The sequence below is a fragment of the Eurosta solidaginis genome, chromosome 2 (genome assembly GCF_040869045.1).
Source record: "Eurosta solidaginis isolate ZX-2024a chromosome 2, ASM4086904v1, whole genome shotgun sequence".
Taxonomy (NCBI): Eukaryota; Metazoa; Arthropoda; class Insecta; order Diptera; family Tephritidae; genus Eurosta; species Eurosta solidaginis.
Window position 1 is genome coordinate 174,005,303 of NC_090320.1, and position 19,637 is coordinate 174,024,939.

The window sequence follows — 19,637 nt, forward strand, 5'->3', positions numbered from 1 at the left end:
GATTGTGGTGGTTTTTCCACCTCCGCAACCTTCAGGAAGAGCAGGGTATCTTTAAGTTTTATACTCGGTGGGGGTTTTACCAACTCCACCGAGTGGGAGGATGTGGTGGTTCTCCACCTCCGCTTTCTTTACCAATAGGTTGCTATTTTAGTTTAAGAGTAGTCCCGGTGGGGGTTTTCTAACCCCATCGGCGTAGAAACGACGGTGGTTTCCCACCTCCATCGCCGTAACTTTAAGGAGAGTTTTTGCAATTTATTTGAATAAAGAGTTTATAACGTTTAAACAACAGAGAGGATCTTTCTCTTTAAAAGGAGACGATAGGGATCCTTCTCTTTTCCCACAGGGATCCTGGACGGACTGAGCATACCCCGGCGTAAGGAAAAGTTCGTCACAATTGTATCTGATTCTCAATATCTAAATTTAAAACTAATTAGTATTCCCATTTTAAATTTTAATATTTGGTGTGAAATTTCAGGAGAAACTCCTAGGCCATTTGTACCGAGTAATTTGCGAAAGACAGTATTTGATATTTTACATGGAATAGCACATACGGGTACCAGAGCTACACGAAGGCCCATAGTTTAAAAATATTATTGGCCTATTATGAATAAGGATATTAATATTTGGTCAAAAGAGTGTCTTAATTGTCAAAAGTCTAAAGTTTATCGTCGTGCAAGATCCCCTTTTGTCAAAATTCAAATTCCCAAGAATAGATTTGAACACATCCATTTAGATATAGTTGGACCATTACCTATTTCAAAAGGACATCGCTATATTTTAACGATTATTGAAAGATTTACCCCTTGGCCTAAGGCATATGCATTAAAATATATTTCAGCAACTACAATTGCAAATAAGTTTTTTAGAGAATATAGTTCTCGGTTTGGAGTTCCGTTAACCATAACAACTGATCAAGGTAGCCAATTTACATCGAAATTCTTTTCAGAGTTAATTAAATTACTTGGTAGTCACCAAATTACAACATCCGCATATCACCCTCAAGGAAATGGTATGTTTGAAAGGTTTCATAGACAATTAAAGACTACTATAATAGCTAGAGAGGACACAAATAATGGTATGACGAGTTACCTGTCATATTACTTGCGATCTAATGATATTTCGGCTACACCAGCGGAAATGGTTTTTGGTCAGAATTAACGTTTGCCAGGGGAACTTGTTGTGCCATCAGCTAAAAATTTCTCATCAACTGAAATTTTAAGTAATTTACGTGAACATTTTCGAAATGTTAGATCAAATTTAAGTTATCTAAAGATTCTGATACTGGAATTTACGTTCCTAAATATCTTCAAACTTGTAAATTTGCATTTGCTCGAGTCATTAATAAACATTCATTACAACAACCATATGAAGGACCTTAAAAAATTGTGGAAAAATACCAAAAATGTTTTAAAATTGAAATAGATAATAATATTAAAACGGATATATTAAAACCTGCAATAATTAAAACAACAGACACAAACAACACCAAGGATTTACATAAAAAGAAAGTTACGTTAAATTTATTTAATGTTAAATTTTCTTGATGGGGTTCTTATTATTTTTATTTAACTTTGTATTTTAATTACTTTGAACTTTGTAATTTTAAAATATTTTATCAATATTTTAATTTTCAATATTGTTTTTTCAATTTTCAAAAATTTTCTTGATTGTGAAAATTTTAAAATAAAACATACGCATACATTTAGGCGTATTGAAAAATTTAGTTTAAAGTTTTTATAAATTAAAACGTGGTTTCAATCTCCACAGTTACAAATATACATACACACCAACGTTCATATTTAACTGACCCAGATAACCACTATGAGTTCATTCGCATTTGCCAAACCGCCCAATATATTGATTCGTCATACCAACCAGCTTATGCGCGGATCATATTGACAATATGTAGGTCAATGCAATAAAATGCTGACAAACAATTATTCATTATGAAATCATTGTACTTTTTGGTATGTAAGCATTAATGTAAGTATGTATGTGTAGGTTAAGAACTTCTGTATAAATAGAAATGGATTTCGTTAATAAACAAGAATCACTTTTTAACGCTACACATCGGCGTTCTTCTATTATTTATTTTAACGTTTTTAAATGGCGATCCTGCAGTTCGACCCTTAAGCATAAAATTTGCTGAACAAGCGAAAATTGCTTAAAGGAATTGACTGATCAGAGCTCCTGACAAGTTTTTTTTTTGTTTGTATAAAAAACGGGAAAAGGACCACGCGTTATAACTCGTACAGCAGTAGAGCTAGAATTCCTCCCACCGATCCAGTAATTTCAAAAAGGATATAACCAGGATCCAGACGATGAATTAAATTGCGCAGAAGAATAAAATGCTATTGCATTATCCAACAATATAGGACAACCAAATATCATTGAAAAAAAAAACTTTAAGCAACAACAATAGCTACAGATAGACAAAGCATAATCGAGTGGAATATTATCACAGAATGTCAAAATCAGCAAACCGTGGATATTTTGGTAACAGCAAAACAACATTCTGACTGGCAGCAAGTAATATAAGTATATTTTAATCTGTAGAATCTATTGAGCGGCCTTAAGGACGCTACACCATGAGCAAAAAATTTGTTTTTGCTTAGGAACTTTTTTTTTGAAAACTAGAACTTATGTTTAGCAAAAAAAAAATTTTTTTTTTAAATTAATAAAATGTTTAAACTAAACTTTTTCTTTGAAAAATGGCACATCTCCAGCCTAAAAATAGAAAAATTGTAAAGCCCAGAGTGGCATAGGAAAGAAAATGGCATAAAAGTAGCATAGCAATTAATCTTAAATAATATTTTGCAAAATTAGTTAAAAGAAAAATAAACTATACTCAACCATTAATAATTTGAAAAAAAAAATAAATAATTATTAATCCTTTTTCGAAATGTTAAAAATTTTTAAGAAAATTTTAGATCAACACTTTTTAAATAATAATTTCTTTAATGTTAATTAAGTGAAATAAATTAACAAAAATTATAAGTAAGATGGAATGCTGAGGATAAAGATTAAAATCAAAGAAATTTCAATGAAATTTGAATTTACCACTTATTTCACGGGAACAGAAAATAAATATTGAAATTTTAACATAGCTTGGTAGACAAAGATTGCGCACGGCATCATGATAGCGTTAGCCGGATACGAACTAGGGAAAGGAAACTCTGAAACGTCAGAGAATATAATAGTAAAGTATGAGTCACCAACTAAGGTAGATACAGAAAATATTCCGAACGCAGAACGCGAGATTCGTTGCTTAAGTCGCGGCGGTGCTTTTTAAAAAGGAAGATATAAACCAAAGGCAGAATACGCTTAAGTAAATCAACACGACTGACTAGGGTGTAACTCTGAATCAAACTGAACTTTCACTTTATTACAGTCAATAATGAAACTTACAATTTGCTGATAATAATATTAATACTTATTGCTAAATGAATGATATTATTGCTTACTAAGTAGAATTAACTAGCTGTATACTTAATGTTTTGTTAAATAGCAGAGTTCCCAGAATTAATTAATTTAGACCGGGTATTAATACTTTTGTTTATTTGTGATTTTTAAAATGAATTGGTCAATATCGTCTGCTGCTGACTCTGCACTTATATAACTTGGCGAGCTATTGACCTTATTTGGTAGAGTAGCGGAATTATACGTAACTACCCTCCCTTTTAGATTGGAATTCTCCTGAGTTCTACTATTTAACTTTATAACTACTTTATTATGTTTAAAAATTGAAAATATTACAACCATTATTGTTATAATAATTATGCTTACGATGCATACATATGAAATCTTGCTATGGTTATACAAGCTTGCAATACTCTGTAAATTTATTTTATTAAGTTTAATGACATCCGTTAAAGTTATTTTTTCTGTAAAATTGCGTATCATTTCATTTTGAATGTATATCGTTTTTTCTTCAATATTTTCTTTTGAATTTGAAAAATAATAATCATTTATTTTTAGTGAACAGTTCGTATATTGTAACAAATTATTTTCTACTAGAATAACTGTATTTTCTGTACAAGTTTGATTTATTAATAAGTTTCGGGCATTCTTAATAAGAATTGTATCTATATCAATTTCTATTATTTCTAGCTCTTTGTTTTTAGTAAATTGGCAATTTTAGTTTAAAATAAAATGTGTGCTTGGCTTTAATTTTCCTAGCTGTTTACTTTCTTCAAATTTATACGTTTTGTTGTTGTATTCAAAATTTTCTTCGATTTCGTAGTCAATCTCATGATAGGAATCGTTTGGTATTGGTATAATGCATCTAACTTGAACATTTACAAAAGTTACAGGTATTTTTATACTAAGTATTAGAAATGTATTATTCAAAAATGCTGTTCCAGGTTGTAGGTATTTTAGATTATCGTAGTCAATATCATACTTCAATATTTCATTACTTGTTAAGATATTAGGGTGTATTATCTTGTACTTGGCTGCCACTACGCTATCAAGTATCTGTTCTATTCTAGTTTTCAGCAGTTGAATTTTTGTTAATTGCTCAAAATATAAACTTCTTTCATATTCCTCATCAAGTGATTTTTGAATAAGGTTGAGTCCTTTTTCTATTTTAATTTTATCGTTATTTATAATCTCGTTAATCTATTCTAGGGTGCTGCTAAAATAATCGTTTATAAGGACCTGTTTATTAATTTTTTCTCCTGTTTGTAAGAGGTGATTTTTTATATCCTGTCTATCCTCTTCGTCCATCGTACCAAATATCCATTTTGATAAGGTACCGCCTGCATTTATCAGCCCTCGCTTGTGTCGTTTGTTTTTCGGTCTTAGCGTTAGTAATTTGCTCCTTGTGTCTGTTATTTCGAGTAATAAGAGGTCTTTGTATTTTGCTTTCGTTAATACTACGTTGTCCGTCATTTTGTTTAAAATGTCTTCTATCCTGGTTATATTAATCATGTGTTAGATAAATTCAGTGTCTTTCACGATTTTTTCCGTATTAAATTGAATGTCTGTAAATCCTGACTGATCCTTAATTTTAGTCACGACGATCTCACAATAGGATTTAGACGCCCATTGTATCATCAAAATTATCATCATTATTATCTGTAAATTTAAGAGGTCTTTTAATATTACATGGATGAATACCCTTGAGACTTTTCTTCTTATATTTTGGTTGTTCCTTGTGCCTTAATGCTTTATAATTTTTTATAAAGCCTCTTCTCCTAATTTCTACGTAGCTTTCTCGTTTCTTGTTAAGTTTATGGATAAATTTTCCTTTAGATAACTCCATATTTTGTCTAACGTTTTCTTTACTAATCTTGCCATTTTGTACTTCTACCGGGATACCTTTTATTGTTGAATGATATCTTTCATTATAAGTTCTTATTGCTTTTTGCATAATTTGATTGATTGGTAATTTCTTGTTCAAATAATATATATATGGGTTTGATGGTGAATGAGGGCAAAACGAAGTACCTGCTGTCATCCAGCAAAGAGTCAGCGCATACGCGCCTTGGCAACCACGCTACTGTTGGCAGCCATAATTTCGAAATAGTAAAAGACTTCGTTTATTTGGGAACAAGCATCAACACTAGCAACAACATCAGCACTGAAATCCAGCGAAGAATCAATCTTGGCAATAAATGCTACTTTGGACTAGGTAGGCAATTGAAAAGTAAAGTCCTCTCTCGGCGAACGAAAATCATACTCCACAAGTCACTTATCGTACCCGTCCTGCTATGTGGGGCAGAAGCATGGACCATGAGATTTATGGACCTCTACGCGTTGGCGATGGCGAGTACCGAAGAAGATTTCATGATGAGCTGTACGAGCTATACGCAGACATCAACATAGTCCAGCGAATTAAAACGCAGCGGCTGCGCTGGCTAGGCCATGTTATGCGAATGAAAGATGATGCTCCGGCCAAGAAAGTTTTTCTATCGGAACCCGCCTTTGGAAGCAGAGGTAGAGGGCGGCCCCCACTCCGTTGGAAGGACCAGGTGGAAAACGATTTAAACACCCTTGGTGTGAACAATTGGCGCCGGTTGGCGGAGTGACCACATAACCATAACCGTTTAGACAGTTAAGCGCCAATTAAGTAAGTAAGTAAATATCTCAGCGACAGAGTTGTGCATTCTTTCAATATTTGCATTTCCTGTGTGGCTATTAGGTTTCGTCAGGTGAAGCTAGATTCCTTCTTGATCTAAAAATTCCTTCAAACGTACTGTTTTGAATTCATTATCCGCGATTATTTTCTCTGGTTTGCCTATTTTCGAAAAATGATTTTCTAGCTGTTCAATTATTGTAATGTGATTTCTATCTGTTAAGGCATATACTACTCCAAATTTGGAGAATTTGTCTATTATTGTTAGAAAATGAAACCGCTTTATAACGTAGGTATCTATATGTATTACTTGATTTATATCCGGTGGTGTTTCAGTGTAAAAAAATTTATGTTTGATGGGATTTTGATCAAATGCATACTCTCTTTTACGTGGTACAGTGATATCTGTTTCACTGCCTCTACCTCCGTTTCAATGTCCCTTGTCCTCATTGTACATTTATAGAATTTTAATTGGTTGTCATCTGAAAACATTTCCCTTAACTTCTGTTGGACAATGTTATATTTCGTATCGGTAAGCTCTGAATATATTCCAACTGATCCTTTGGTGATATACTTTCTAAAGATTTTTCCCATTGTATTAAAATCGCTTTCCGCTATAAAAATTATTCTTTTTCCATGTAACTGTTTCATGTCTTCGATCTTGTTATTAGTTAAAATAATTTGTGTTTTATATTTGTTTACAATTTCTTCTTTGATAAAAAATAATCTTGAAGATTTTCTTCCGCTGAATGCATTGTAGCCATCGTCTCATCTTCTAGGTTATTTATCGTTTCCGAATCAATTTTCTTATCCTTGACTATTGGTAAATCCCCACATTTATCAATTTCTTTCACACTTTTCATTTTATCAACTTCATTATCTATTCTACTCAAAAAGTCTGCTACTTGATTTTCCTTCCCTTTTAAGTATTCTATGTTGAACTGATACTCTCCTAATTTTAGAAGCCAACGTTGATGTCTAGGTGACATGTCCTTTCCTTTATATTTAGCATGTAGGTATTTGATTGGCTGATGGTCTGTAAAAATTGTAAACTTTCTTCCGTAAAGGTATGGTCGTAAATAATTAACACTCCATAAAATCGCTAGGAATTCTTTATCTGTAGCAGAGTAATTTTTTCGTGATCATTTAGTGTTCTGGAAATATAGCATATCGGATACCCTTCTTGTGACAAAACAGCAACGATTGCATAGTTCGACGCATCAGTAATTAGAGTAAATGGTTTATCAAAATTAGGATATCTCAAAATTAGGTGAGAACTAGTTAGTATTTTCAATTTTTCGAATGCTTCTATATAGGTTGGATCATTAGTATTGATCTTTACGTTTTTTTTTTAAGTATTTTGTTATAGGATGTGCTACTCGTGCGTAGTCTTTTATAAATTTCCGGTAGTAACCTGTCACTCCTAGGAAACTTTTTATTTGTTTCTCCATTTTAGGTAACTGTAACGCTTCTATTACCTTTATTTTATCCGGATTTGGTTTTAAGCCATTTTCTGTTAAAATGTGCCCCAAAAATTCAGTTTATTTTTTCATGAAATTGCATTTGTCCATTTGAACCTTTAAATTGGCTCTTTCTAGCACCTTAAAAATTTCTGTTATTGTCCTTACATGCTCCTTAAGGGATATAATAAACATCAAAATGTCATCTAAGTACACCACACATGTTTTATTGATGAAGTCTCTTAGAGTTTCATTCATTAGACGTTGAAATGTTGCCGGGGCATTTTTCAATCCAAATGGCATTCTAATAAATTCATACAACCCGTGAGGTGTTGCAAACGCCGTTTTCTCTCTATCTTGTTCCCTTATTAAGGTTTGTCCAAAATTGAATTAATATTAGGAAGAGGAAATTTGTCATCTATTGTTACTTCGTTCAGTTTTGTGTAATCTATCACAATTCTATATTTCCTTTCTCCAGAATTATCCTTTTTTTTGGGTACAACAATTAATGGGCTAGAATATCGTGAGCTACTTTTTCTTATAATTCCTTGTTCTTCCATTTCTTTTATTTGTTTCCTCACCTCTGCCTCATGTTGTGGGGGATATCGATATAGTTTGCTGTTAATCTGTCCGTCTGTCGTCGTCCTAATTTCATGTACAACCTTCATCGTGTTTGTTAGTTGGTCACCTTCTTTAAGAAAATATGTTTTTAAACCTTTTTATTATTTTTTCAACCTCCTCTCTTTCTTCCTTGTTTAAGTGGCCAAGTCTTATTCTGCTCCAGTCAGACTTATTTGCTTCTAACGTATGAATTTCAATATTTTTATACGGGTTACTTTCAAAATAAGTTGTTTTTGCATTAAGTGTTATACATCCATCCACTACTTTGATTGTTGTGTTAAAACAATTGAGTAGATCGATGCCTATTATAAAATTATATTTTCTGCCTTTTAATGGAGTTACTTTCCAATTAACTCTTCCACAATTCAGAAGATTAAATTCCGTTGGGGCTTCCGTCAAAACTTCATATTTAATTATATCATTTTTAGTTATTGTACTAAATGCGATTGGATTCTTCAGCAAAATTTCTTTGAAATCGTTTATATCACTATCGATTAAACCTATACTTGCTCCAGTATCAATCAGAGCAAAATATTTCTTGTTCCGAAATGTAAGCGTTATGGTGGGAAGACAGTCTGAGCTGGTCCCTCGAAAAAATTTTGCTCCTCTTCATCTGGATTTTCATTAAATAGGGTCCTATAATATTCACAGTTATTTAATTCTTCTTTTCTTTCTTCTTGGTTTGCCCGAATTTTTTCTAAATTATCAATCTCCATCGGTTCCGCTCGGTTTTGCCTAGGTTGATTACCGCGATTTTGACCGGAATTTGGCCTAGGGTTTCTTACCTTTGGGTACCTCTGAAGTTGATCTGAACTACTTCTGTAGTTATTATTCTGGTAATAATTTTGAGGACTCTGCCTCCTTTGTAATGACACATTTTCCCTATTTTGGTATGACCCTTGCTGGTTTTGTCTTACTTGTGCTGAGTTTCCTTGATTATTTCTAAAATTACCAGAGCTTCTCTCGCCTTGGCCTGTGTTTTTATTTGGAACTTGTGGCGTTTGGTTATAGTTTTTCTTCGGCCAATCTCTATACCTTTCTTCCCTTCTATATATTTTTCTATATTCGGGTCGGATACACGTATCCTCGAATTTTCTTTGATTCATTATGGATATAGTTTGGCCTAATTCCCTACATTCATATATTTTGTCTAGCAACGTGCCCTGTGTCATCTCCTTCGTTGTGTTTACTAAGAGACTATCTATGTTAGTGAGATCTATTCCCTGTCCTCCCCTATAGTATACTATAAGCTCATCGGCTTTATACTTGATATTTTGAATTTCAACAGCCAGTTCACTTACCGAGTTCACCTTAAGGGCTGTGATCCGTTTATAGATCTCGTGAGGCTCCGTGTCGGTCTTATATCTCATCTTTAACACTTCTTTTATCAGTTGCCAGTCGTCTGGGCGAGGGATATTTATTACTACGTTTTTCGCTTCGCCCTGTATGGTCCGGTAGAAGATCATCCTCGTCGCGTCCTTCTTCTCGTTTTCGTTGTCTATTGTTGACAGCAGGTATTCTGTGCTCGAGAAGAAAGAGTTTACCGATACATCGCCTCGCCCGGTGAAAATTGGTATCTGGGCGATATTCTTCGACAGCCGGTCCGTCCTCGTATGGTCCGCTCTGTGTTGCAGCTCCAGGTATGCTGCCCTCAGCGCCTCCAACTGTTGTTCACGTCTTCCAGTTCCTCGACCCAGATCTACTGGTGCCATTTGAGCTTGATCTTGAGCCATTGCCCTTCTTAAGTCGTATTCTCTTTGCCTTGCTGTGTCTATTTTATTTTTTTTTTGCACTATCACTTTTTATTTATGTCCGCTTTTGTGGGTGGTGCACTACAATCCTGTTGCGTTCACTTCACTGTCACTTATTTCAATATTTTGTGGGTGGTGTTCTACAAGTTTATTGTTATCACTGCACTGCCACTTATTTCAATATTTTGTGGGTGGTGTTCTACAAGTTTATTGTGATCACTGCACTGCCAATTATTTCAATACTTTGTGGGTGGTGTTCTACAAGTTTATTGCGATCACTGCACTGCCAATTTTTGTTGCTGATAACAAGTTTTATTTTGCTTTTATTTTTATTTATTTTATATCCTAGAGGGTCCGGCCAACTCCTGAGTTGAATACGGAATCGCAGGATTGTATACGGGTGTTAATTAGTATTATATATTTTAAGGGGAACTTTTTCCGTAACCGATCCTTTTTATTTTAAAAGGACTTTCGACTGCGCCAGATTCGTTGCTTAAGTCGCGGCGGGGCTTTTTAAAAAGGAAGATATAAACCAAAGGCAGAATCCGCTTAAGTAAATCAACACGACTGACAAGGGTGTAACTCTGAATGAAACTGAACTTTCACTTTATTACAGTCAATAATGAAACTTACAATTTGCTAATAATAATATTAATACTTATTGCTAAATGAATGATATTATTGTTTACTAAGTAGAATTAACTAGCTGTATACTTAATGTTTTGTTAAATAGCAGAATTCCCAGAATTGCCAGTTGACAACTTTAATTTAGACCGGATATTAATACTTTTGTTTATTTGTGATTTTTAAAATGAATTGGTCAATATCGTCTACTGCTGACTCTTCGCTTATATAACTTGGCGAGCTATTGACCTTATTTGGTAGAGTAGCGGAATTATACGTAACTCGCGCGGAGGTCCAATATAATTAAAAGGAAAAGAAAACACAAATAATTTCAATATTAGTATGATATAATAATTGGTTTATTATTTGCTAAGTTAGTACAATTAATTTACCTTGGCATAAATTGTGATGTGGCGGGACCGCAGCAGTTGACCTTCGTCCTTCGTGGTTGAAATTGAACAGAAAAATGGAAAGTGACCTCCATGTTGTCGAACGGGAGATCGTGCGGGGGTTTTCCAAGGGATATTTGTTATCCGATGGAAAACTCAGTTACCCGTGTTAGTGTTGCATATATAAGAACACACATGAATGGGTATGCATTTGGGTGTGCAGTACATGAAAGTATGTATGAATGTATTTGCACTAAATAAATTATGTATTAGAGTGGCCGCGTTTGCAGTATAAAGTTATTTAGGTCCTGACCTAAACATGCCGGCCCCCTGGCGGTAAGCAACATCTTAAAATGAAGGAAGGTCATGCTGAAGCTGTCACGCGCACGTATTACTTAAAACTAGATAGTAGTGGTAGTAGTAGTAGTTTATTTTCTTTTAAAAATGGAATTACAAAAGTAAAAGCAAAATTAACCTGAACTAGATATAAAATAAATAAACATTTTTTTAGACAATAACAATAAATGTTGTGTGTCTTAATATCACTTATATATAAACAAACTGTTAGAGATGTTAGCTTGAACAACGTTTATCGCTGTTAAATAAAAGAATACGATGTAACTTTATTACTATACTCCAATACTTTATTTCAATTATTATTTGCACTAAGAGCATGTGTGTTACGCAATGTAGATAAGCACAAGACGATCAAATCAAAACAATATTATACTGATGGATAACTACGAATGACAAGAGAATGATATAAAACAAATTAATGTTAGTGTTGCCATCTTGCCATTGGTCGTGCTTAATTCTTAACATTTCCGCCCACCTCGTCCAATGTGGACGAAATAGGAGGGATATCCTCCCTTGGCGGCCACCGTGGTGTGATGGTAGCGTGCTCCGCCTATCACACCGTATGCCCTGGGTTCAACTCCCGGGTAAAGCAACATCAAAATTTTAGAAATAAGATTTTTCAATTAGAAGAAAATTTTTCTAAGCGGGGTCGCCTCTCGGCAGTGTCTGGCAAGCGCTCCGATTGTATTTCTGCCATGAAAAGCTCTCAGTGAAAACTCAACTGCCTTGCAGATGCCGTTCGGAGTCGGCATAAAACATGTAGGTCCCGTCCGGCCAATTTGTAGGGAAAAATCAAGAGGAGCACGACGCAAATTGGAAGAGAAGCTCGGCCTTAGATCTTTTCGGAGGTTATCGCGCCTTACATTTATTTTTTTTTTATTTTTTATCCTGTATCTGCCCACCATGTGTACCGGTAGTAGTGTCAGCTTCTATTGGGAGTAAAACGAGTTTGGAGAGGGCTCGTTTTATCAATGACGATTTAGTATGTATTGTTGCCACGCGGACATTTCCAGTATGCACGTTTTCAATTCGGCTTAAGAGCCATTGTGTAGGTGGTGCGCGTTCGTCGCGAATCAATACAAGATCGCCAATTTTTAAATTTGATCTAGGTTTCTGCCATTTGGTGCGGACCTGGAGGTCATGTAGATACTCCGCGCTCCACCGCTTCCGAAAATCTTGCTGCATCTGTTGGAGCTGTTTCCATTTAGTCAGGCGGTTGGTTTTTACATCCAGAAGATTTGGCTCAGGAGTGGCTGTTAATGAACCACCAATCAAAAAATGTTCCGGGGTCAACGCCAAAAGATCTGAAGGGTCATCGGACATTGCAGATATCGGTCTAGAGTTTAGAACGTCTAGCCAAGTCTTACGTCAATCCATGATGAAGATTTGAACATTTCTTGAAGTAAACAGTTGATTCTTTTCCCTGGGCAGCTGTAAGTACTTGATTGGAAGAAAACTCCGACTGAGAATCTTTAATAGTTCCCAGATTTGTTTGCTCCTTTGAAATTCGAGATATTAGTGTTGTCCGCTTCAAATTATATTTCCGAGCAGCGCTTGATGGTGTTTCTTTTGTTGTTTTATCTCCTCGATGGCTTTTTTCATTTTGTCTTCGTTGATGATCTTTTCAGGGAACTTTCTTTTGTAGATACTTGGCATCTTGATGGCTGTAAAATATTACTAGCTAAGTAAAAAAGCTAGAATTTGTCGAAGCCTCCCAAAACATATTGTCGAAAATTCTCCCGTGCACTTATTTCAGATTTTTCGCTCCAAAAAAACATCTTAGTGTTATTAAAAAGTCTTTAAAAGCATTAAATCGTAATTTTATTGCAATATTAATGGGCAGAAAACTCATGTTATATAATCTATATTGTACACCTTACACGCGAATACTTACCAGCAATTTTTACATCAAAACTTTTCAAAAATAAAAAATCTCGTCTGCATACCATGGTCGTTGAACAAGCACGTAATAGCTTTCATGACAGCGTCACACACAATTTGGTTACTGTTTATTCGTGGAATAAGAACAATGGCAGTAATAACGGCGGCCAAATTTGAAAAAATCGAAGCCTCCCTCATGTCGAAGCCTCCACCTTCTACCCTATCATAAATATTTTGCATATTGTTATAATACAACCCCATCTACAGTTCATTTTAATTGCCCGTTGGAACTAGTTTTTGGTAAAAGACCTCAGACTTACGAATTTTTACAAGAAAATACGGTAAGCCCATTATACAATATTGAGGCTTGCGATAAAGAAATTAAATATAGGTTAAATAGCACAGGATAGAGCCTTTAAATTAGTAAAAGAAGCTAAAGAAAACAAAAGATTAGTTATGAGAAAAATATTCACTATAAGGAAATAAATATAGGAGTTTCAGTGTTAGTTAAAAATGAAGCAGGCCATAAGTTAGATAGTATATATAAAAGGCCCTATAAGGTAGAAAATATCGATAAAAATAATAATTTTACTCTAACACCCTATAAGTTAGAAAGCATAGATAGAAATAATAATAATTACGTTTTAAGAAATGAAAATAAGAAAAGTATAATACACAAAAATAGACTTAAATTACTTAAATAAAAACATTTTAACAATTTTTGTTGTTATATCGGCCTACTGATTTTAAGATTGCGGGTTCGAATCGAGCTCAAGGCCTAACAATAATTTTTTATCATTATTATTGTTATGATAAATTTTTTCTTAATTGAAAAAATTTTTTAAATTAGAATAGAAGAAAGAAAAAATTTTAGACAACTGCCAAAGCTCGTTGTATAGATCCATTTCGGGAACTGCTAAATTCCTTCATCGGCAACGTTTAGGCGCCGCTGCTATAACCATTCAGCCATCACAGCGGTTTTTTGTTTGTCTTCATTAATCCTACTTCTATTCTGTTTCGTGCCAATTGATATTCACAACACTGCGACATCTGTTGCAGAATGGCTGTGAAAATTGGACTTGTTTGTTGGCAATGCCGCCATAGTGTCATAATTTATTGACACTTTTTTTTTTTTTTTTTTTTTTCCCCGTGCTCTGGGATGTATTAACAATTTTTGTTGTTATATCGGCCTACTGATTTTAAGATTGCGGGTTCGAATCGAGCTCAAGGCCTAACAATAATTTTTTATCATTATTATTGTTATGATAAATTTTTTCTTAATTGAAAAAATTTTTTAAATTAGAATAGAAGAAAGAAAAAATTTTAGACAACTGCCAAAGCTCGTTGTATAGATCCATTTCGGGAACTGCTAAATTCCTTCATCGGCAACGTTTAGGCGCCGCTGCTATAACCATTCAGCCATCACAGCGGTTTTTTTGTTTGTCTTCATTAATCCTACTTCTATTCTGTTTCGTGCCAATTGATATTCACAACACTGCGACATCTGTTGCAGAATGGCTGTGAAAATTGGACTTGTTTGTTGGCAATGCCGCCATAGTGTCATAATTTATTGACACTTTTTTTTTTTTTTTTTTCCCCGTGCTCTGGGATGTATTAACAATTTTTGTTGTTATATCGGCCTACTGATTTTAAGATTGCGGGTTCGAATCGAGCTCAAGGCCTAACAATAATTTTTTATCATTATTATTGTTATGATAAATTTTTTCTTAATTGAAAAAATTTTTTTTTTTTTTTTTAAATTAGAATAGAAGAAAGAAAAAATTTTAGACAACTGCCAAAGCTCGTTGTATAGATCCATTTCGGGAACTGCTAAATTCCTTCATCGGCAACGTTTAGGCGCCGCTGCTATAACCATTCAGCCATCACAGCGGTTTTTTGTTTGTCTTCATTAATCCTACTTCTATTCTGTTTCGTGCCAATTGATATTCACAACACTGCGACATCTGTTGCAGAATGGCTGTGAAAATTGGACTTGTTTGTTGGCAATGCCGCCATAGTGTCATAATTTATTGACACTTTTTTTTTTTTTTTTTTTTTTTCCCCGTGCTCTGGGATGTATTAACAATTTTTGTTGTTATATCGGCCTACTGATTTTAAGATTGCGGGTTCGAATCGAGCTCAAGCAATCTTAAAATCAGTAGGCCGATATAACAACAAAAATTGTTAATACATCCCAGAGCACGGGGAAAAAAAAAAAAAAAAAAAAAAAAAAAAAAAAGTGTCAATAAATTATGACACTATGGCGGCATTGCCAACAAACAAGTCCAATTTTCACAGCCATTCTGCAACAGATGTCGCAGTGTTGTGAATATCAATTGGCACGAAACAGAATAGAAGTAGGATTAATGAAGACAAACAAAAAACCGCTGTGATGGCTGAATGGTTATAGCAGCGGCGCCTAAACGTTGCCGATGAAGGAATTTAGCAGTTCCCGAAATGGATCTATACAACGAGCTTTGGCAGTTGTCTAAAATTTTTTCTTTCTTCTATTCTAATTTAAAAAATTTTTTCAATTAAGAAAAAATTTATCATAACAATAATAATGATAAAAAATTATTGTTAGGCCTTGAGCTCGATTCGAACCCGCAATCTTAAAATCAGTAGGCCGATATAACAACAAAAATTGTTAATACATCCCAGAGCACGGGGAAAAAAAAAAAAAAAAAAAAAAGTGTCAATAAATTATGACACTATGGCGGCATTGCCAACAAACAAGTCCAATTTTCACAGCCATTCTGCAACAGATGTCGCAGTGTTGTGAATATCAATTGGCACGAAACAGAATAGAAGTAGGATTAATGAAGACAAACAAAAAACCGCTGTGATGGCTGAATGGTTATAGCAGCGGCGCCTAAACGTTGCCGATGAAGGAATTTAGCAGTTCCCGAAATGGATCTATACAACGAGCTTTGGCAGTTGTCTAAAATTTTTTCTTTCTTCTATTCTAATTTAAAAAATTTTTTCAATTAAGAAAAAATTTATCATAACAATAATAATGATAAAAAATTATTGTTAGGCCTTGAGCTCGATTCGAACCCGCAATCTTAAAATCAGTAGGCCGATATAACAACAAAAATTGTTAATACATCCCAGAGCACGGGGAAAAAAAAAAAAAAAAAAAAAGTGTCAATAAATTATGACACTATGGCGGCATTGCCAACAAACAAGTCCAATTTTCACAGCCATTCTGCAACAGATGTCGCAGTGTTGTGAATATCAATTGGCACGAAACAGAATAGAAGTAGGATTAATGAAGACAAACAAAAAACCGCTGTGATGGCTGAATGGTTATAGCAGCGGCGCCTAAACGTTGCCGATGAAGGAATTTAGCAGTTCCCGAAATGGATCTATACAACGAGCTTTGGCAGTTGTCTAAAATTTTTTCTTTCTTCTATTCTAATTTAAAAAATTTTTTCAATTAAGAAAAAATTTATCATAACAATAATAATGATAAAAAATTATTGTTAGGCCTTGAGCTCGATTCGAACCCGCAATCTTAAAATCAGTAGGCCGATATAACAACAAAAATTGTTAATACATCCCAGAGCACGGGGAAAAAAAAAAAAAAAAAAAAAAAAAAAGTGTCAATAAATTATGACACTATGGCGGCATTGCCAACAAACAAGTCCAATTTTCACAGCCATTCTGCAACAGATGTCGCAGTGTTGTGAATATCAATTGGCACGAAACAGAATAGAAGTAGGATTAATGAAGACAAACAAAAAACCGCTGTGATGGCTGAATGGTTATAGCAGCGGCGCCTAAACGTTGCCGATGAAGGAATTTAGCAGTTCCCGAAATGGATCTATACAACGAGCTTTGGCAGTTGTCTAAAATTTTTTCTTTCTTCTATTCTAATTTAAAAAATTTTTTCAATTAAGAAAAAATTTATCATAACAATAATAATGATAAAAAATTATTGTTAGGCCTTGAGCTCGATTCGAACCCGCAATCTTAAAAACATTTTAGCTCGACTTAAATGTTCACTTTACTCACTCATAAATTTCTACTAAACATGTACAAACAAACATATAAATCAAGAAAAATATTGTACACAAAATATGCACAAATCATTAAAAATAAAATCATTTCATTTCTTACTATCATAAACATAACCCTATGCTTAAGCAAAATGTTCAAAAGAAAATCAAAAATACAAAGTAAGAAAAATTACCGCATGAATAAAATAGAAATCAGAAATAAATAAAAATTACCAAAAGCAATTAAATGAAATAGAATCGCCATCGATTCTTTTTGAAAAGGGAGGTGTAATGTATCCAACGTGAATGCATACATATCTACACACATAACACGCGCGGTGTCTCTACTCCAACATTTTCATACGCTTTCAGTAAGTGAATTGAAGCAGCTTATGAATGTTTGTACGAATGTGTAAGCGTACGCTTGGCTACATGACTTTTGTTAGACTTAGTAAGAATGTAAGAATTAGAGTAAATATGTATATGTTTATGTAGTAACTAAGTAGCGCATAAGAATCATGTATAAATACGATGAAGTTTTTATTAATAAAGAAGATTCGGTATTCGGCTCTCGGTGCCACTTCCTTAAATAATCTTTTTTGAACATTTAGGGTATTCAGCACTTAATGGTGCCCCTACCCAAATACATAAATAATTTAATTTATTCTACATTGAACATTTAGGGTATTCGGCACATAATGGTGCCTCTACCCAAATAATTAATTTAATTTATTCTACAATCTCAATAGTATAAGTAGCACTAAGATTTATGTAAACCAGTTAGTCTAAAGATTATCAATAAAGAGTGCACATTTCGGTGTAACCAAAAGATATTCTTTTGTCTCAAATATCGACCAAACGATGTTAACTCGCGCTACACTAGAGTGCATAGGACATATTTGTATGGTTTGCCTCAGAGCTTAGCCATCAGTGTCGGTAATATTGCAAAACCCACTTCCTTTTCTCAAATGATTTTCATGATTTCTTTTATGTTCGTTATAGAACTAGACTCATACTATGCTTTCGCACATTTAAATGGAAAAACTACTTTCTATAACGGTAGGACGACTTTATTCCTGTGTGCTCCCAAGCAGAACGGATTTAGTTGTATGTAAATCAAGAACCCATTGAATTCTACGTGCTACGTCAAACATTTCACACTTCGTTGGTTACCATAATGCATTAATGCCAGGTGTTCTATGTAGTACAGCTCATTTTGAAAACTCCTATACGATACGAATGATGAGAGCAAGGGGAAGAACAGAAGAAGCCGCTTTCTGAAATAGTATTTAATTTAGTACTTTTTTTTAGCAAAAAACTTAATACAATATGGTAATTTGCTATATAAAAATAATAGGTGAATATAGGAAATTTTTTGGGCAGCCACCTTAAAGTACAAATTTTTACTTAACGGCGTCGTCCACCCAAAATCGCTTGGTAAGCGCTTCGAGTGTATTTATGCCATGAAAACTTTCTCAGGAAAAATGAATTGACCGTTAGGAGTTAGAATACAGCATCTAGGTGCCGCTAATTTATGATTATGCAAAATTCGGTTTTGAAAAGGGGTATCAATATGATTACAAGCCAACTGTGGGCAGGGGTTCAAAGCCAAAGAGAGCGTACACACATCTAACCAAGCCTTCGCTGATAGTGAAGATATCAAACAAGCTGCTAAGATTTCACAGGAGGTTGGGAGCTTGTGGAGAAGTCAAATCTTTATTTCCGCTTAATACTTTCCACTTAAGGCTTGGTTTCCTGTTAAGCGGTGCCGCTATATAGCGGCCGTTACATAGCGGTAGAGTAAGTTGTCAAAAATGTTGCAATGTAAAAGTAATTTTCTGGAAACTAAGAAGACGGCGAAGTTCACCGTAAGCTGTTAATACTACGGCCGTCATGACGGTGCAAACTCGTTCATCAACGTTTTTTCCCAACGCTATTGTCAAAGCGGTGAACATTTTGTCAAATATGTATGTTAATTTCTTTCTAAAATAAACAAAAGTTTTGATTTCAAATTTTTTTACTCAGCTGAGCAGAGCTCACAGAGTTCGCGTAACGGTAATCCGTAAAGGCGTAAACTAATCGAGATAGATATAGACTGCTATATATCAAAATGATCTCGGCAAAAAAAGAAATTCATTTAGCCATGTCCGTCCGTTCGCCCGTCCGTCCGTCTGTCTGTCCGTAAAAACACGATAGCTTGAGTAAATTTTGAGGTATCTTAATGAAATTTGGTATGTAGGTTCCTGGGCACTCACCTAAGATCGGTATTTAAAGTGAACGAAATCGGACTATAACCACGCCCACTTTTTCGATATCGAAAATTTCGGAAACTGAAAAAGTGCGATAATTCATTACCAAAGACGGATAAAGCGATGAAACTTTGTAGCTGGGTTGACCTTATGACGACGCAGAATAGAAAATTAGTAAAATTTTTGCCAATGGGCGTGGCACTGCCCACTTTTAAAAGAAGGTAA